Source organism: Ailuropoda melanoleuca, chromosome 1 (assembly GCF_002007445.2).
Source record: "Ailuropoda melanoleuca isolate Jingjing chromosome 1, ASM200744v2, whole genome shotgun sequence".
Classification (NCBI taxonomy): Eukaryota; Metazoa; Chordata; class Mammalia; order Carnivora; family Ursidae; genus Ailuropoda; species Ailuropoda melanoleuca.
This window is the reverse complement of record NC_048218.1, coordinates 107,317,397-107,338,362: the sequence shown is the minus strand read 5'-3', so window position 1 is coordinate 107,338,362 and position 20,966 is coordinate 107,317,397. Positions and strand designations below refer to the sequence as shown.

Here is a 20,966-nt window from a genome sequence, read left to right as displayed (position 1 = left end):
AGGCATGAATCCAGATAAAGAGGGAGGATTTGGGGAGGACATATGGAAACAAATATGAAGACAAGAAAAACACTTGACATTTTTTTAATAGAGTGAAGTTAGTCATCTAACATGTCGATCTTGAGAAGCACTTTTTAAAACAAGCGTTCTCCTTTCTTGTAACCCCTTGTTGAATTAATAGAGAAACTATTAGCTGTAGTACATTTGCCTAAAATAAGGAACTTAAGTTGAGAAACATGTGTAAGCTCAGTCTACAATAACCACATACCAAGTTTCATTTTCAGTCATTTTAACTTACAGAACTGCAAAGGGAGGCTGGATCTTCAATACTGTCACTTTTGGGGGTAACTTTTACGGTATTAGGAAGAAAATCACCATCTACTAGAATTCATATCACTCAGAAGCAGCTAAAGAGGTTCTGACATGGAAGTTTAAGCAGAAAAAAAAAAAAATCCCACCCCCAAAAATTCAAGACCCAACAATAAATTATAAAAATAAAATATGTCTGTTCTTGGAAAAGGCTTTTTATTTAAATTAGATGTATGAAACAGAAACCAAATAAGCCATTTTTAAAATACACAAAAAAATGTTGTGTATTCAATCAGCATCTATCAAACATATTTATTACAGTGCTTTCGAGTGTTGATGTAAGGCAAATGCGTAGCCACTACCTCTGCTAAAAGGAAACAAAATGCTAGATTAATGTGGAAGAGGAGTTATATCTCTGCACTATCAATGACAGGCTGGCATTTCACATCGTGACATACCGCTACTGAACATGGCATGTGAAGTTGGATGATAGTAAAAGGATTGTTGAAACTTAACGATTACAACACATGCTTTAAAACTCAAGGCTTCTATTACCGGGTTTATGACTCAGATGTCATTCCTAATAGGGTTATTTTTTTGTTGCTGTTCAGTTTTTAAACTCCTACTAGTTAATCTATGAAGATGAATCATAGCCTGCTTCAGATCCTTCATCCATTTTGAGACTTTCTTTCAAACTACCCAAATTATTAATCAAGGTAATGTATATTGGTGATTATTCACTCATGATTTCAACATCCATTAATTGTCTATAGTGTGATTAGAACTGTGCCAAGTGCAGATGATACAAAGAATAATAAAATAATGTAGCCCCAAAATAATTTTCAGTGCTCTGTCTTCTGCTTTGATAATTATTTGGAAGAATATTAAACATTTGGTTGGTCTCACCTTGTAAAGTAACAGTAAATATTTTCCATCTCACACTAAGCAGCTAATACATTCTATTTGTGTATTTTGAATAAAGCAAAATAGGCACCACAGGTAATGAAAACAATATTCCTAGATATCTTTTCATAGCTCTGGAGGGAAAAGATTGGTTTTGCTACAAGCTAGTGAGGAGAGAGATGAAGAATAGATACCCTTCTGCAAAGAAATTCTTTAAATGGTAGTAATTGCATTGAGTTCACTTTTTTGCACTTAATATTTGTTCATTTATACATAAAAATTTTGCAAAATGTTTCTAAATTCCCCCTTGGTTTCTGGTAAAAACAATGGGTGCAGAAGGCATAAGGTCTGTTTGACCTTAGAAGAAATATTCGTGGTCCAATAAAGGAGAAAATTTGTTGAAAAGGAATTTTATTACGTGGGATGTGTAAACACTCAGAAATTTTAACGAGCACCAGCATCAACGATAGGACCATCAATCTTTAGAGAAAGGTGGAGCAATTTGGTTTCTGACTGCTTGGTGTACAGTTTGACTACTGTTTCCCACATCTTAAAGGAGCGTATAGGATTTTTGAGCAGGAATGTTAACAGCTTCCCTGACTTGGAAAAAAAATTGTGGAAGAGAAACAAAACCCAGTGGAACAAAGCAACATTTACCAATATTAATCTAAATGAAACTTCCCCCTCTTCTCCTTTTCTATTGTTTTGGGAACATATTCATATTTATTTCACACTGACAAGTCATGTTAGCAGTTGAAGAAGGCTGGCTGCACTTGGTGTTTGTGTTGGTGTTATAAATAGGTATAGAGGAGACAAAGCTCTGCTCTGTAAACCAAAAAGTGGTCGACATCAAATATGCCTGTGTGATACAGGCATAACCCTCAGTGGTCTTAAGCATTTACGTACTGCTTAAATTCTCGGTTACTTTAAGGACTTGGTTTTAGGGGTTTCTGTTTGTTTTGGTTGTTTCGGTTAGGTTTGGCTTTTGTTTTTGTTTTGTTTTTATTTTTTAATCTTTAAAGTGAGTCACCCCTTCCTAACAAAAGAGGCGATTAAACTGTTAATGTTTAAACATTATTATGCGCTCTGCTCACCTCCCTGGAAATCTTGAGGGTGGGGTAAACGGGGAATGGATTAAGGAGAAGCTCGTAAAGGCATAAAGACACGCTTTGCATGTCAACTTTCCGAGATTATTGCAAAAATGAACTCTCCCCCCATAGGCTAACCTGAAACATTACAAGGTTGTTGAAGAGCCCAGAACAAAGCAATGATGTCAAACATCACTGTAAACAAAAGCTGGATCTGGGGGGGCTTGGGAGTAGGGTTATTATCAAGAAAGCTGAGTGCTAGCATTGGTTCAGCTACTGTCTGTAATACAGATTCTCAAAATGTGGCAAGTAATCCTGAATGACCCATTCAAACATAGATTGCTGGGTGCCATCTGAGTTTCTGTTTCAGTAGGTCTGGGGTGGGACCCAAGAATTAATAACAAGTCTTCAAGTGACCCCCCCGCCCCACCCCACCGTTTCTGATGAGACCATCGAAAGAGGGGTTTGAATGACATCAGGACCACCAAAGGAAAGTAAATGTAGGAAGTGGCCACAATAGAAAGCAATGGAGCCTGCACTAGAGAGAAAGAATGCCCTGCCCCCAACAGCATTCAGGTTGGAAAGAAAGTAATGAGTGCTGTTCTAGCTAAACTACAAGGGTATGAGCCTGATTCATCCTGTTTGCTTCTGGAACTCAAAGATCGTTTAGGGTCCTTCTATATCCTACTGAGATTCTAAGTACTCTCAATACAAACTTGATGATGACTTCGTTAAATTTGGTCTCTGTGTTTTGGAGGCAGACAACTGAAGTTCGTGGAGAAAATGAGAAAATGTTAAGAGGAAAACCATAGTGAAACATCTCAGTAAGAGGGAGATTTCAAAAATAATTACACGGACTTAGGAATCTAGGGATAGGCAGCCACCTGCTAATGGAAGCTCAGGAACAACTCATCTAAGTCCAGGGCAATGAGTAGCACATTGTAATATGTGGCCCATGGCTCAGCCACAAGGAACAGGGAACCAACATTTACTGGGAGCCTACTGTGTGCTGTGATCTCTTCTAGGTACGCTTTGAATGTTTTTCTCATTTATCCTTCAACTACTGTAAGGTGGTATTATTAAAACATTTTAGCGATGAAGAATCTGAAACTCAGGAAAGGTTAGGAAACATGGCAGATGTCACATATTTAGTAAATGCGGGATCTGGGAACTGTGGTCTGTTTTCCTCTGATGGCCATTTTGTTTTTTATTCTATCACTGCCTTTCCCTCAGCTGGAGAACTGAGAACTCTGAGAGGTCTGTCTCTGAATCAAACCCCTCCTCTGTTCTACTTTTCTATCTGAGAATAAATGACCAAATTCCCCTTTCTCATACAAATAACACAGCCACTACCATCCTCGAAGACAGACTATCCTAGAAGAGAGACTATATGTCAGTTATGTCATGTAAATTACTGTGGAGAAAGTGGGGTGAAATGCAAAGCAGAAGTTTTGAGGGCCAGCTAACCTTGATGTACATCCTAGTTTCATTACTTGCTATCACTCTATTTTTCTGGGTGGCATACCCAGGGTGAGGTAAATCATATCTAATTTATATGAGAATAATCAGACCAATGTGACACAGCTGAGAACCAGGTTACAGAAGCATAATTCCTGCCATCTTGCAGAGTTTACAGAAATACTGGTTTCTTCTGCTTTTCTCTGACTAATATTATAAGCCCAAACACTCAGAAACTGTTTTTACTACTCGTTAGCAGCTCTCTCTTGTTTTTCTCAGCAGTCCCTTATCTTAACTCTTTTACTTTTGTTTCCTGTTCTGCTGGTCTCTTCCGCTTTGCAGTGCTTCTAATCTTTCAGTGAGCAAAAATGTCTTTTGTCTCATTACCTCCTTAGAAAATACACACTAGCCAGATCATAACATTCTCTGGAGAAAAGATGCTGTCTGAATGCAAAGTTTAAGCAGCCTGAAATTGCACATGCATACTCATATTCACAATTTAGTTTTATGTGTATATTCTACGAAATTAGTTTTAATCTTTCCTGAGTATAAAAGTAAATATGCTAATTGCAGAAAATACTAAAAAAACAGACATTTATTTTAAAAAGGAAAAATCCTCCAAAATCCTGCAACCCAGGAAAAAGCCTACATTGTTAATATTCTCAAATATTTTCTTACAGGTTTGTATTCACTCTGTGTGTCTGTATGTCTATGTGTTTATAATTGAGTTCCTGTGGCTTATTTCACTTGAAATTATACCATATTCTTTTCCCCTGGCCATTATGACTTAATAGCAGTTTTTAATGGTTGAATAATGTTTATCATATGGCTAGCCCTGCCTTCTATATCTGTTTGTTTATAATGTCCCCATGAAAGACGCCACAATATAAATATCTATTTAAGTCACCATTGCTTGAAAAATAGGACTAATGAGAATGCATGTCCAATCTCATAATTGTTTACTTAATAATTTGGAAAAAGTGTGGAGTGTATACAGCTATAGCTTTGGCAACAGAAGAATTAAAGTATCAAAAATTCGGTATCATAAAGTGATTCAGGAATGGTTTTATAAATTCATGTTATATTTTATTATTACGAAAATGTTCAGTGACATACCATTTTTGTTATTCTTTGGAAGGCAATCAGCTTCTACAAATACCCGTCGTGGCAACTAAGAATAAAGATGACTTTTGTGTCTTTATATTTCTATGATATAAAAAGTAGTTTTGAAGAAGGGAAATACCAGTTCCTAATCTTATACAAAATAATACAAATGATAGATGGATAGGGGTTTATATACTGACTGAAAGAAAATTTGAGATTTTAGATTGTAATTCTTTTATTATTTCATATTCCAATTGCTCTCTGCACTCTTTATTCACCCCTGCTGTATGAATCCAGGCAATTTTTCATTCAGTGACTCTCAGTTTTCTAATCCGCAAGGGCAGTTGGACTAGATTTCTTAGGCCCATAATAGCCCCAATACCATGAATTTCTGTGTTCTGAAATGTTTATTAATATGATTTCTAATATCAAAGCATAATAAAATTATAGTAAGCACCTTGTTTTTGAGAATGGAAAAGAATATGCTTAAAAAGATTTATTAGGTTTTTTTTCAGACATATTGTTACATATTAGTTATATTAAAATTTTAGAAATTAAAAAAATACATAAAGTATCATGGTTAACTAGCCACTGATTACATAGAACCATATTATGGGTGTTTCCATAATTCATTATAGGAATCATTATTAAATATTTATTGAGTTCTAACAAAAAACTCTAGGAAGAGTATAAATCCAACTGGCCAGTGACCAGAGTCTAATTAAATAGCTCTAATCTAATACACAATCGGGAATAGGCACAAAACATGCATTTTCTTAAAAAAAACTTGTTTAGTTAAAAAAAGAATCCTATTATCAGAGCACCACTAGCTTTAATAAGACAGCCATTTCAGTAAAGGACAGCCAATGGAAATATTCCTTTATCTGGTAAGATAAAGGGTTGCATAGGAAAGTATGCATTACCAGAATTTTAATTGAGAATTTGATAGCATAAAATTTTTTTGTGTTGGCTCAATAAACAGATTCCATACAAAGTTATTTTTGAGGAGTACTCTAAGAGTTGCAATCTTACCATACAAAGGCAAATTATAAAGTGCCTACTTGTTCCCAGTGCCTCTCTGGCTTCTTTTTGACTCTCACCCAAATCAATTAAAAAAATAAATAAATAAATATCAATCAATTTTCATTTTCTTTGGTTATATCTAAACAATGCCAATATATTTGACCAAAACATAGGAGAATCAGAGCTTTTGCTGGAATTCTGTAGAGGAATGCCTCCTTTGTCGCTTACCTTCGTCACGTGAACGCAGCAGGAACCGGAGGCGTGGTCAGAGTGGTGACGGAGATGACCAGAGAATCAGAGAATGGCTTCAAGTATGACTGACCAGAATGGCTTCTACTCTTCACTCCTGTGTTAACGATTGCTCAGACTTTTTCAAGAAATGTGTAGAAACATGTGTGAGGCGCAGCATGCTTCTCTTATTTTGCTGATAAAGACTCTCTGGCATTAGCCAAACAGGCTTCTTGGAACAGTGACCATTTTTAATGGCAAGCAACCGTGTCCTCCAACAAAAACCACCCTTTCACATCTTTTTTCTAAGCAGTTTGCTGATTTCCATGTAAGTGTTTACTCTTTTTTTCATAAGAGCCTAAAATGCCTTGCATTTTGGCAAAGGGAGCTAATTTTATCTTTTGGCTTCTAAATTATTTAAAATAAACAAAAATGTTGACTGCTTGAACTTCCATTTTCACATCAATTGATATTCCTGAACTTTTCATAGGAACTAATGTTTCTGAAGGTATAAAGAGGCTGCTTATTTCAATAAATAAAAAGCGTGGTCATTTACTATTTCCAGCTACTAAAATTTGTGGCAAGGAATCAAAACATGGGTATATCCAACCTGCGAAATAGCTGTAGTTAAAATATAAGCTGTTTAACGTTAACTTTAATGTTAAGCAACCTCGCAAATGCCTTCTCTACAAGCCAGGGCCTTGCAGAAAGCCTTAAAAGGGAAGGAATATAATTTTGTTTGCTGGCACTTACTGAAAAGCTAAAATAGAATAGTAACAGAAATCATATTTGCCAGCTCTACCCGAAGGAGTTGTGAAACATCATCTCAGAAGATTGTAAGTTATTGTAAAAATGTTGTAGTTACTGTGTTATTAACTATGTTTTATAGGAGTTGAAACTTTAGCTGAAGATTATTTAGAGCAAAAAACAACAATTAAGTAGCATAGTAGGATCTAAATATGTTTCTCAAAATGTATTCCACACAGTGATATGGAGCATTTTAAAATTTAGCTTTAAGTTGAAATATGGTAATTCCTTTTTTACTCCCTGATGAGAATTAGATTTTTTGCAATGATAGTTTTCAAGTATGATATTATAGTTTTCAAGTAATACCTTTGAAATAATTCACGTATTTTTCCGGTTGATGGATGAGAAGGGGAGTAAAACTATATGTTGATGATTTCATAAATTCTGAATTTTTTAAAGTAAATTTTAGCATGAACGAGTTAGCTAAAGCACACTTATAGTAAGAAATGGCTTGATTCATGCAGTGAATTCTTATTTTTTTAAAGTGGCTCATTGACTGTGGCTTTAGTCATGTAACCCTTTCAAATACAGATATGTGTTTGTACAGATTGCACATAGTCTGCAAAATTCATAAGCTTTGAATTCAGATCTGTATATGGAATTGTGAGGCACACAGGGAAAGTTTGAATAAAATGCCACTTTGCTAGAACTCTAAAAAAATTAGTGCCAGCTATGGGTTTTATTTCCTAATGTTGCAATAATGCACACTTCAGTTCACCTTAAAAAATGACTCCCAGTTTTGACCTATTAAATTATGTCATTACATTTCTGTGGATTTCCAAATGTAAATGTGATTTATGGAATTATTTTTCATTCCTTTTCTAATTATAATTTTTCAATCTATGTAATATCCAAGGGAACATAACAAGAATGTAAATCAATTTATATCTCCGTGGGTTTTGTTTTAATATAAAGAAAATGAAAATTTTCTGACTTTTTCCTCTGAGATTGCTTGCTTATACAATCTGAAAAACAAATTTGTCTTAAAATTTAGATTCAAATATAAAATCTTTTGCCAAGATATGCGTTTAGCACTTTTTTTTCCTTTCAGAGAACTTTGTTCCCTGTAAGAACAATTTCTACTATTAAGGCTCTATGTCCCAAAATAGTTTTAAAGTGGGAAAAGTAGTTTTAAAGAATCTCTGTCTTAACTGGATTTACTAATACCACTCTTCTCCTCTCCACTGCCTTCACTCGCATACACTTCCACAGGGCCCCTGGTCAACAAACCCACACGCTATTTCCTCCCTAGATCAAGTGCTTTGCAGCTGCCTTATGGGTTGCTCATGGACAAGTCAATAGAGATGTTATGCAAATGAGTTTCTGGAGTACATATTAATAAAAGGTACAGATGCAATGCTATGAACCAGCTGGCTTCTTTGTCCTCAAATACTAGTTATTACATGTTTGCGGAATAGGTAGGCAACGGGTGGATTTAACACACAGCTCCATGTTCTGCAGGGAAATACAGTTGCTTCAGAATTAGAACAGCAAAACTTGGCTCTTCTGAACCTAGAAGAGAAAATCTTTACCCTGCCTACTTCCTTATTTTGTGGTTTGGCTAACCAAAGGCAAACACCCTTTAACTATTTGGGGAAGTAGGTTTTTTATGGGTTTGAGGACTTCTCTAGACTTCTTTTTGACAGGCTGTCCAGTCTAGGCTGATGTTTCCTGGTGTCTTCAAACACCTGAAAAGGCAAGACCTCTGTTTTCAGTTCTGTATTAGCTTCTCCTCACACTAAGAATTCTCTTTCAGTCTTAGTTGCTCATGAAATTTTTTATTCCCTTGGCTTTCCACCAGTGATATTCCTTAATTTATTGCTTTAAATTTCTATATTAAAGACCATCCATATCCTGTATATTTCCCTTCTTACTCTTCACTGCATCTATCAATGTATCAGATGCCTATGATCCTTAAAAGATGAGATTACAAGATATTAGTAGAGGAGTTGTTTTAAATCTCAAACAAGAGAATTATTGGTGTTACATCTAGCTGGTGTGAATCTATATACCCAAGTATTCAACAATTCCCTATTCTTTCACAATCATAATTTAAAAAATTAATTCTGACTCTTAAGACCTCTTCCCATGGGAATGACACACTACTGCCTACCTTCCTTCCCCTCACCCTACCCTGGCCCTGGAGCAGAATTAGGGGACAGAATCCAAATGAGATCCAAAGGCAGTAACACATAGTACCTCTTCAAGAATTTGTTCCTCCCCTACTTAGGATCAGTTAATTGTTGATCCTGCTTTGTTTTCTGTGTTCTCGTCTATATTTCAACAGAAGCTATAAAACTTAATTTCTATGTGAATTCTCCCAAATGGTAAATGTGTACTTAAATTAGGCAGTTTAAGTGAAATACAGCTTTGAGCCAATTTAGCCCAATGGCCATCATTTTACAGCTTTTATCCCGGACTTGATAAATACCCTAATGGCACTTGCCATCAGAATATGTCTGCTTTCTGTTCTGCCTGAAGGCAGAGGGTCAGTCTAGCTACCTTGTTTCTTAACTTTTCAGGGCCAGGAGGCTCCATGGAGATGTTCACTTAGATGGCCCCCACTCTAACACTTGGTGATTATGATTTATTACCTACCACTTTGTGCTTCCGGATTTTTCTGATACTAGAGGCTATGCACATAGGCACAACAATAACAAATCAATTATATCAAATAATAGGCAGTGCATGAGTTCTTAATTTAAAAAGTCTAAATGAAGGAGAGTTATACCGTGCTTTATAGTAATGACATTAGTTTTATTATCGAAGTCATAAAAATGGAGCACTGCCTGAAGCTATATCTAAATGCTCCCATAGCTCAGCAGTTAGGCACAAATTTCAGTGGCATCTAGGCTCAGATTGATCTATACCATGTACCAGCATTTCAAAGGCGCTAACTCAGTGGTTTGTTTGAGGCGGTAGGAATCTTATTTCCTCTGAGTTAATGCCAGCAATGAGCAAGTCCTCTGGTTCTACAGGTGACATGCAATAAGGATTTAACCTATCCCGTGTGTTTAGGGACTAAACTACCAAGTTAAAGTCGAGGCAGGGAATTCAGGAGAGGGAGATGCTGGCAGAGTTTGCAAATACAGGCAACATAAGTTTAGTGTTAATTGTAAGTTGTTTTCTTAGATGCAAATGTAAAATAAGATAACAAAGTACCAGCACAGAGCTTCTGAGATAGTAGGTGCTCAACTTTACTAAAAGGAAAGAAAAGCCTTCTCATACCAGGTGGAACTGGACAAAGTGTTTGGCATATTGGCTTATTCTTTGCGGAGTTTTCATAGCACTATTACTGTGGGGAATATATTAGTAAAGGAGAGACATTAGAGGCTGGGACCGCAATGTATGATGGCTTCAAAAATCTAGGCAAGAGCTAATAAGTGAGGCTTGAATCTGGACATGGAAGATGGAAGGAATGGAAAGCAAGTTGCAGGAGATGATGCAGAGTAGAATGGGTAGGATTTGGTAGCAGAGAGAGAGAGATCGGGGTGGGGCTGACTAGACAGAGATGTATATGTTTTAAAGACTGAATGGTTAGGAAGATAAAGCATCCCTTAATTAAAATTTTAGTAAATGAAGGTTAGTTTTAGAGGATCTCTATATAGTCTGTTGTCTTTTGGACAAATCACATCATGAAGTTTCACATCTGAAAAGTCTCTTTTAGCTCTCTATTACCGATGGGACAGATTTTAACTTTTTCCACTTGGTCTAAAATGTCTAACGTAAGATCTCAAACTGTCTTCCTAGTCTCTGTACAGCACCCTGAAGGCTTGATGTTCTACAGCTACTGAAATATACTACATTGTTTGCCATTTCCAAAGCAGGTGCCTTGGGCATGTTGTCTGTCTGCAGTGCCCGCCTGCCTCATCTCCGCCTAGCAAACATGAACCAGTCCCCACACAAAGTGAGGATGCCACACTGGTGAGGCTGCTCCCAGCTCTCCTAGGCAGAGCTGATCACTCCCTTTGTTTTCTGTTATAGTAGCTCTTATAACTTCAGTGGTATGTTCCATCTCTAGTTTGTGGGCTTCTTAAAGAAAGGGACCATGTAATATTTATCTTTGTGTCGCATGTACTATGTATAATAGCAATTTAAATAATTGTTAATAAGATGATTTGGACATTTGAAAAGGAGAGTGGCCCGTGATGTTAGATTAAAACTTAAGAGTACTTTAGGGAGAGACACTGGATGTAGGGATTTGTGTGGTTCTCTGGGGGAAAACTGCTCCAGTGCACCAGTGAGGCCAAGTCTAGACTCTCAGTTGCTGGAGAGAGAATGCCAGAGCAGGAAGAGAAAGCAGAAGGAGCAGACTACCTTTTAAAGAAGTCTGGCTAGGAAGTAAGAGAAAGAAGATAGCTACTTAAATTGAAGACAATAATGAGGAAAGTTTATTTAGTTCAGTGACAATTTGGGCCTGCCTTCGGGGGTAGGGGGTCAGAAAGGGATTGACTGAAAAACCAAGTGAGGGGAAATTAAAGGAGCTGGGAGACAGTGTGCTTGGGATATGGGAAGAATTAGGCTGGAAAATATACATGATAAGGTTTAGCAAGGAAGACGGAGAAATCTCTCTTCCTCCATAACAAGAGCAGAAAGAAAAGGTCAGTTGGGACGAGACCATATGGCATTACAGGAAACAAGTGGAAAGTTCATATTCAGTAGCCTAAATCCTCTCCATGAAAGGGGTATAAAGATCACCTGCAGACAAGGAGACGGTCAGAAGTAAGTTTTAGATAGATTACAAGCAAAGGCAAGTACATAATAAATAAACCAGTAAAACCACAGGAATATTGTTGAAAAACACTGAAAACCCAGCTGAGGTCAGGGTGCAGAAATTCAAGACATATTGCTATCTGATATCCTTGAGCAATATGCAGCCATGGGATAGGAGTGGAGAAAGATTGCAGAATGTATCCAGGACTGGGGAATAGTGCTAAGGAAAGGAAAGCATATGTGGGATATTAAACTAGGTAATGAGGCTAAGGAAACAGGGGATTTCTCATACCTAAAGACAGTACAAAGGGGTTAGAACCCAAGAGTCATGTTGTGGACAAAGCAACAGATTCCACAGAAGTATGGCAGCTCCTGCTGTGAGGAGGAGGACATTGTGGACTGAGAGGCAGGTTTCAGAATTTGCTATCTTGAAAGAACAATTTGGACAATGACCAGGGTGTCTCTGCTGGAGTTGAACAACTGGGCCAAGGAGTTGGAAGAGACACTGATGGAAGATAGCAGTGGTAGGGAGTGGACTGAAGATAGAGTTCAATCCAAGTGTTGAAATTGTAGAAACTGAGTCTCCTGAAGGTCAGTAAATGGACACTGTAAGGAAAGTAGTAACAACACGAAGGTTTCAAAGACAAGGGTTTGGTGATCAATGGTTGCAGAACCATGGAGCCTGAATGAGAGTGGGGGGCAGGAATAATATCTCACCCTCCTGGTTCCACTTTGGGAGAGTAACACAAGCAGAGATGTCCTTTTGAGAAGGGAAATAGTATCATGAAGGGAAACCAGTAAAGGCATAAAGAAAGAGGGAGTGTCCTAGGCAAGGATTATAACGTGAATGAATTTGCTCACAATAGACAAATGTTAAATATGTACCAAGGGGATAAAACTAACACTAAGAGAAATAATTTCCCATTTAGAGGTTACCATTTTAAGATAAAAGATGTTTAGAAAACACAGTATTTGTAGCTAAATATACTGCTGCTATTCATGGAATACTTTAACTTTGCATCTCAGAAGGTATCCTATAACCAATAGGTCCTAGTCTAGGATTAATTTGATTATTGACTTATGCTGCAATTTAGGTCATGATTTTTATATGCTTAAAATTTTCTAGATTTCCTCTAACATACAATATAAAATGTTAACAGATTATAATAAAATAATTCATGGTAGTTCTGTAAATTTAGCAGTTTACTAAATTTTACTGAGTATAAAATATATAATGGGTACTGTGTTGTGGAGTGGAGATGCTGAGAGGGGTCATCAGAGAATAAACTCTTTTTTAGGAATGCTGAGGTTTCAAACTATTTTTAATTTTGTGTAAGTATGCAAATAATAATTGAATATAATCAGAAAATTTTGTGGCATTTAGAAGTAGATTATTTTGAACTTTAATCTTTTTTTCATAGGCATATTTGAATGGTTCAAACATAAAACAATATTGAAAAATTGTAGCACTATTTTAGGACATTAAAATATGGCAAAACTAGGTTGTCTATGAATTCTTACACATAAAAGTCTTAAATCCAAAGCACTTCATTTTGAATATATGTATTTATGCTCTGAGAAGATCTGGAAAATATAAGTTTTTGTCTGTCATATTTGTAATTATTACTGTTTTATAAATTGAACAAATATTCAGAAATGAGTTCCTTTGGAAAGAAAGCAGAGCATACTTATTTTTTTTAAGTTTTGTTTATTTATTTTAGAGAGACAGAGACAGAGAGAGGGCATGAGCAGGAGAGGCAGAGGGAGAGGGAGAGAGAATTTCAAGCAGACTCTGTTCTGTGCACAGAGCCCAAAGCAGGGCTTGACCTAATGACCCGGAGATCACGACCTCAGCCAAAACAGAGTTGGACACTTAACGAACCACATCACCCAGGCCCCACAGAGCACACTTCTAATGTCTTAAATGAAACTTCTATAATTTTTTGTGGTTTTCATATATCTGAAGATTTAATGTATTTTCAGCTTCCAGGATATTATAAGTTTAAAAAAAATTAATTGAACCACCAAAGGAAAAAAACAGTTTTGATATGTAGTCCTTTATTGTGCTGAATATGGAAAGCAATCTTTCCCTCATTGTCCTATTCCCTACAGTTGTCCTATTGGGTAAAAGCAGGAAAATTGTTTCATGATTAAACAATGACCAAGCAGCTCATTAACCCCTTTCTGCCTTTCTGGAAAGTCACAGGTATGTGGCTGGCAAATTATAAAGAGCTACAGAGAAGTACAGGAGCAGTGGTGAGGGTCTGTGAAGACTGCTAAGGAAACTCTTTCATTATTATGCTGGATGCTGGTTCTGCTAACTGGGTCACTGGAAATTGAATCTACCATGTTTACAAATTCTGTTGCGTAAAGCAATATTTCTCCACATAGAGAAAGAAAATTGCTAAACAAAAATGCTAATTTTTCATTTTCTATGATTATTTTACCACCAAAGTTCCTCTAGTTCCAGGTATTCATTATTAAATTGGCATAACGACTCCATTCAAATCAGTTTTGCCTAAAACACTCTCAGTTTTAACCCTCGCCTATACTTTCCCCACCCAGGTTCTTTGAAAACAGCTTGAGGTAGCATCCAGATTTATTGTCGCTCAATAAATTCCTTTTTTTTAAGTTGCTAATTGAATTCAAGGAAAATGAAAATTCTCTAACATTTTTACTAATTGAGTGTCTTTGAACAAGTGGCTAAACCTCGGGCGGGGGAAGATTGGGATGCTCATTTCAAGCATTAAATGAGACCGTGTTTGTACGGTAGATTCTCAACAAATTTTAGATTCCAATGAACTGATTTACTATTTGGCCAAAAGGAGATTGAGGCCACAAAAGTACAGGGAATTGAAGGATAGAAGAAAAAAAGAAAAAGAAAATACAGATAGTTGTATGGTACCAATCAAGTCTTTTAGATGTCTTTTACTCGGAGAAGTAGATAGGCTCTTGCCAGAATATTTAAAGTATATATGTGTTAATTTAACAAGTGCCAGGAATATATATTTATTTAATAAATTATCACTTTACTGGAAGAATTTAGATAGCTTATGGATACATTATAATTGTAATAAGATTTGAGTCTCATGTTCTATTGTTTTGGAAATTTTAAAAGCAAGTATCTCCTTGTCAAAAAATCACACTTAATGTTGCATTTTTGCATGAAGTAAACTTGTTCCTGAAAGCAGAAGAGAGGAGGGTAATAAACATGCTTGAGGAAAAGCCTTATATTTCTATGCTTCCTAAAAGATTTCTCAAAGGGGAACTCTGAAAGAAAACGATTTTTCCCTGGGTTTTGAGAGAATAGGGGGGAATAAGCTTGGCTAGGAAAATGAGCAAGGTACTTCTGATGGCCCAGAAACATGGGAGGGAGGGAGGAAGGCAGAAAAGGAGACAGGCTGTATCTCCCTTTGTCAGGATTTTCAGCCACAACTCCCACCCTGTATTTGCTCACCACCCATCTCTCTTCCTGCAGCTGAGGACTCCTGCTGACGTGCCATGTATTGCTAGATGCATGTGGGTCCTCGTTTACATCTCTGGCTTTAAACTTGACTAAAACCTGTCTTATTCCATTCTCTTCTCCCCGAAGAAACTATGTGCTCACTTCCTACCAATTTCTTCTGTGCTTCAGGTCATCCATCACCTATTTAAGCTTCCCCATCTCAACTCTGTCTGGAGAATTCGAATCACAAATCCTCCCCTTTATACCTTCTCCTCTACTGGGAACCCCTCATTCTTTCTACAAAACCAGATGCTCATCAGAAGGGTTTCTTTAGGAAAATTGTTGATGGCTATGGAAAGTTCAGAGACATCCCATAGCCTCAAGGTAGGAGTTAATTTAGATCATCTCAAGCAGACTAGCGTGTGCTCTATCTCTCTTTCCACCCCCCTGTCCTAAAATATAATGTCTAAAAGTGATTTGTGATTCAGCTCTTGTACTAAGGTGGGCATTTGTAGTCACAAGATAGAGGGTTTAATTAATTAAGTCTTTGTGCCGAAAACCTTGTGATAAAGAGGGGCTTATATTGACAAACCAGTCAGGGTAAAGTTCTTCAACAGGTCTGTCAGGAGGTATCCTACAGTTCAGATTGCTAATGAAGGCAGTTAATTTGTCCCTGCTCTTCTCTTGACTTTTCACTTCTCAGAAAGGTTCAGAGAAAAAAAATCACACAGCTTTTGTTATAATTCATGCCAGCGCCCCTCCTCATCATGTGGGTAAGAAGTTTAGGTCTTTTAAATGTCCGTCTCCTTTCTTCCTATAGCTACTTCTGTCAATTTACCTTTCTGATGAATTCATGGCAGCTGTTCAGCCTCCCAGTGCTCCTGCCTAATTAGGTCTCCCATAGTGTTGGATGTGTTCATTATGTCTAGCGTATATCAACCCTGTTCCTTTCGCCTTGCTTCCTTGGGCACAGTCTCAAAAGTTCTCATCATTATTCAGTTTTCAAGATCTTCATTGTGTTATCTGTGTCTCGGTCTGTATCAGTTAAGGATTTAGAGTGCATATATTAAGGGAGGTTTAGAAAAGATTTTTTTTTTTTCGTTTTCTCGTGTAACAGGAAATCTGGACATAGTTATTAGTACTGGTTCATTTACTCCAAAATGTTAGGACCTAGGTGTCTCTGATTCTCTTGACATTTGCGATCACAAGATGTCTGCTCTAGCTTCAGTCACCAGATCTAAATTCCAGGCAAGACAAAGGAGGACACAGAAAGGCCAGGTAGCCACATAACAGCCAAATCAGCTTGTCTCTTTAACGAGCTTTTCCCAATCTGCACCCAGTAACCTCTACTTAGATTTCACTGGCCAACAATTACTCTAGAGGAGATTAGAAAGTTTGATATTTTAGATAGGTTTATTGGCTTTCACCTCAAAATGTTATGTTTTGTTAGGAGGGAGAAAAGGAGAATGAGTGTTCTATAAGCAACGAGCAACACATACTACACTGTCTTTTCTCTTCTATTGGATCCTAAGCCAGAAAGAGTGTAGGTTTTTAGATTAAGAACCCTAAATGTATTGTTTAATCTTATGAGTACAAAAAATGTGGCCTGGGAGCACCTTGGGTGGGTTGGTTAAGCATCTAATTCTTGATTTTGGGTCGGGCCATGATCTCAGGGTCATGAGAGTGAGCCCGGCATCGGGCTCTGTGCTGAGTTTGAGGTCTGCTTGAGATTCTCTCCCTCTCTTTTCCTCTGCTCCCCCATCCCTGCTTATGTACCCGCTCTCTCAAAAAAAAAAAAAAAAAAGTGGCTTTGGCTGGTATACCGAGTTTGAGTTTTGGGTCCCAGACTTTTGAGTGACTTTGGACAAGGTACCTAGGACTCAAGATTAGTTGAAATAAATCAGGGATGTTAAGGCTGTGCTCTAACAACATTGAATAGGTGTGTTTATGGAGGGTGGGAGTGGAGGATGGGGGAATATCAGACGTTCTCATTTCTGTACTCTTGTTTCAACTTCACCGTCACTTCTCTTTAGTTGTATTTTTTAAATTGAGCTTTCCCATTGAATTCCACTTGAAGAAACGCATATACTGATTCAAGTAACTCACCAAGTGATCTTCAAGTTTCATTCCAGTTCTAACAATTAAATGTCATAATTAAATGGATTCATCTCAACACATGCTGGGATCTCCACCCGGGATTATGGCTAAGGGAACTGATTCTCAAAGTAGATGAGTTCCCCAAAAGTATTCAATGCCCCCAAATTACAGTGCCCTGAGAGAAGTCACAAACCCAGACTAGATCAGTGTAGATATACGGGATTTCAGTCTAGCTAATGTATAGGGAACAGCAGTAAGAGTTCCCAAATAGTGGCAGCTAAAGTCACGTAGGTTGTGACATCATGGCTTAAAGCCATTGTTTAGTTTGGCCTGAGGCTGAACAAGTAAATCTACCACCACATGAGGTAGGGGGATAATCAGATTGCTTCAGGAACAGAGGGGTTAATCTTCATGTGCAAGTCTCTGTTATCATGGTGAGCCTGGCTAGAGCAAGTAAGGTCTGACACTAGACCAGGTGACCTTTTTATTGTCTGAGACCCTTTGCTGACAGGAGATAATAAAATGATGTAATATAAATAAATCCTCTGTAACACTGCAGCTCCAAATACACACACAAAGGTCAGCACAGATTTTGAATGTAAATATATCATTTCCATGTCCTTAAAGAGATGTTTTCATTAAAGTAAGGAGATTATCATCCCCCACCAACAAAACAAAACAAAACAAATCCTCGTTTTCCAGTTGTAAGAACATTTCTGGAGAAAGACTTTAAATTAACTGGAGAATTGGTGAATGGTGTTTAGACCATCTAACCACACTACATGAAAAGATTTCTACAAGAAAAAAAGCCATTTTGATCATAATATGGTGAAATATAATGCAAGCAGAATTGATTGTTGGAACTGACTTTATTGTTGACCTAAACGAATTCTCTGTGAAATCTGACCAGCCTGCTTTTTGTGTTTCATTCAGTTTATTCTGTAATAGCTTTAGGAGAGTAGTTTTTCAAAAAGGGTATCAGATATGGCTTAATATTAATAATTGAAAATCTGTGACAGTGTAAGTGGTTAAGAGCACAATTTTATATTTTTTTGGAAGCATCTGGTTTCAAGTCTTGAGTCCAAATACTTACTGGCTGTGTGACCTTGAACAAATGGCTTAATCTCTGTAAGTCTCAGTTTCCTTATTTGTCAAGTAAGAATAATAATAATAGTACCTATTGCCTGATAGGTACTGATTTTGAAGATTATATGAGGACATTCATGTAAAATACTTAGCCAAGTACCTGGCACATAATAAAAATTCAGTAAGTGCTTGTTATAGTGTTCCCATTTTGAAACAAAATGATGGCTAGTTTCAATAGATATAAATCACCTTTAATCTCTAAATAGAAGTGAAATATTGTACGTAGGTAGTGATCATTCTATTCACAGAGTTTCTCATTTGTAAATTAAAACATTATCTCAATAGTATCATGGTGTAACATGGCTCTGCTCACTCTGACTTTGGAGGAGTGTTCTCATGAAATGAAAAGTCATACTTTGGATCAATCAATATAGGATCAGAGAGGACATGAAAATCAGGATGAAGGATGAGGCATGAGGAGGGAGGAACAGACGAGAAAAAAGAGTTAGGGGAAGAAAAAGAGAGGCAGAGGTGGAGGGAGGCTTTGTGAACAGTCTAGGATAACTGGTTTCTAGGTACTTGGAACTGAACCCGCAGCACTGGGGCTGATTAACAATTGTACCTCTGCTCCCCCCCTTTCCCCAGAGGACCCTCTGCTGGGCATTGCTGCTGTTCTGGGTCTTTCCTCCCTAGCAGTACCCTCAGGCTTGTCTCAAGGTGATGCTCACAGGCGCTACTTTCAAAGTATCTGCAGCTACTGTCATTTTACTACTTATAATTTGGGAATTCAACGTCTATAGGATCACAGTTTAAAAAGACATGACAAAAGTGAAAGTTATCATGGGGCGCCTGGATGGCTCTGTTCGGCTCAGGTCATGATCTCAGGGTCCTGGGATGGAGCCCCACGTTGGGCTCCCTGCTCAGCAGGGAGTCTGCTTCTCCCTCTCCCCCTGCTGCTCCCTCCCAACCCCCGCCCTCATGCAGGCTTTTGCGTGCACCACGCTGTCTGTCTTTCTCTCAAATAAATAAATAAAATCTTTAAAAAAACACAACTGAACTTGTTTAAAAAAAAAGAGTGAAAGTTATGAAAAATATTAAGCTTGCTTAGGAACCACCAAAATGACAATGTAGCCTAAGTTTTGAATTGCTAAGTGTTATCAAATGAGGCAACAAACTGCTTCATGCTAAGATTGAAATTGGAAAGACTGCCAACCAGGAAGAGAAGGTAAAAACAGGACTGACAAAGGATACCTGATTGCATTAGCGAAGAGGCAGTAGGTCTCTCAAGGAGACTCACATTGCTGGCATTTGTTCAAACTGAGAGGTAAGCTGGGGCACAGGCTGCAAGTCTGTAACTCTCATACACTTCAAGAGTATCTTGGTCAATAACTCTACTCCATTCTGCTATGAAAGGAAGTCTGTCTCCATCTCTTAGATTACTTAACTTTAACCACTACTCGATTAGCTATACCAGACTTTCTCACAATCTGTATTTAACTAACACTTGCTGTGTATTTTTTCTCTTCATTCTTACTCTACTCTCAGAAGCAGCCTAAGTTTTGAGTTCACATCTGTAACTAAGGATATAACATTTCTATTTTTTCAGTTTTTTCCTTTTGTTGTCACTTGTACTGGTGCAAGTTTTTCATCTCAGCCAGGAAGAGTGAAATGCTTAGTAACTGAGAAGACAGTTTTCAGTCCAAGTGGGGGTTTTATCGTGGGAAACCCTCAAGCAAGAATTTTGTAACAGACATGAAAAAGTCTCTGACTCTAGGCATTGAATAGTAACGTTCAAATCTCTTTGCATGAAGAATTCATATATATGCGTTGTTGTTATTATTTTCCTTATTTCCGTTCTGAGTGATGGTGTCGTGAACTGGAAAGAACATTACTTCTTGGGCCACACAGCCAGCATTTGAATTCTGACTCTCCCCTTTAACCATCATTGTAACCTTGAACAAAGACTTGACCTTGGAGTATCAGTTTTCTCTTCTATAAAAGCAAGATGCTGCCCATTTTGGAGAACTGTTAGAGTGATAGGAGAAAATATGAAAGATCTATCACATGATAAGCATTCAATAAATAATTGTTTTCATTATCCCTGTTATAGCAATCATATTTTACCATATTGTCAACTTACTCTAAAATATTGGTGATTTTGCATATGTTCTTTGAAGTTATCATACTTTACATGCTTCCCTAATTAAAGAACACCTATCATTGGAATGAGGCTTCTCAAAAGGTAGCTCTCTTAAAGCATAGCATGTATGGAATTTGTATGGTGGTGATGGTCATGGTGGTGATTTGTACTTTCAGAATCTTGGACCTTAATTCTTTTCTTTAAAAATTTGACCATTGTAAAATGAGACAATTCTGCCCTAAAGAAAAATAAACCTGGCATAGAGTACGGATGAAACAGAGAAGAAAAACTCAATGGGTGTCATCAACATGAGGCAGAGTAAAGAGAAAGTTGGAGAGATGCAAGGATCGGCAAAGGCTCTGACGGCCATGGAAAGATTTAATGTGGGGACCTGGGGAATGGGATGAAGAGGAGGGAATTTCTGGTAAAGAACCAGCATGGTAATACATACAGGAGACTGGCATGGTTGGTGATAAAACTACACTTAATCCTAGTGAGCGTTTCATTGTACACAATGTGTACATTGTGTCGCTATGAATAGTGTCACTTTGTGTCACTATGCAGT

At 37.4% G+C, this 20,966-nt stretch overlaps 2 long non-coding RNA genes across 2 annotated transcripts in view; one reads left to right on the top strand and one right to left on the bottom strand.

Annotated features, from left to right (window-relative positions):
• The window catches only part of LOC109489169, a 34,107-nt gene extending 27,863 nt beyond the window's left edge, over nucleotides 1-6,244 (bottom strand). Inside the window, exon 1 of the long non-coding RNA XR_002142118.2 lies at nucleotides 6,114-6,244. This is a non-coding gene — a long non-coding RNA (uncharacterized LOC109489169). The remainder of the gene's footprint in view (nucleotides 1-6,113) is intronic.
• LOC117803021 overlaps nucleotides 1-20,966 on the top strand; it is an 86,984-nt gene that overhangs the window by 53,052 nt on the left and 12,966 nt on the right. Inside the window, exon 4 of the long non-coding RNA XR_004626570.1 lies at nucleotides 6,059-6,441. This is a non-coding gene — a long non-coding RNA (uncharacterized LOC117803021). The remainder of the gene's footprint in view (nucleotides 1-6,058; nucleotides 6,442-20,966) is intronic.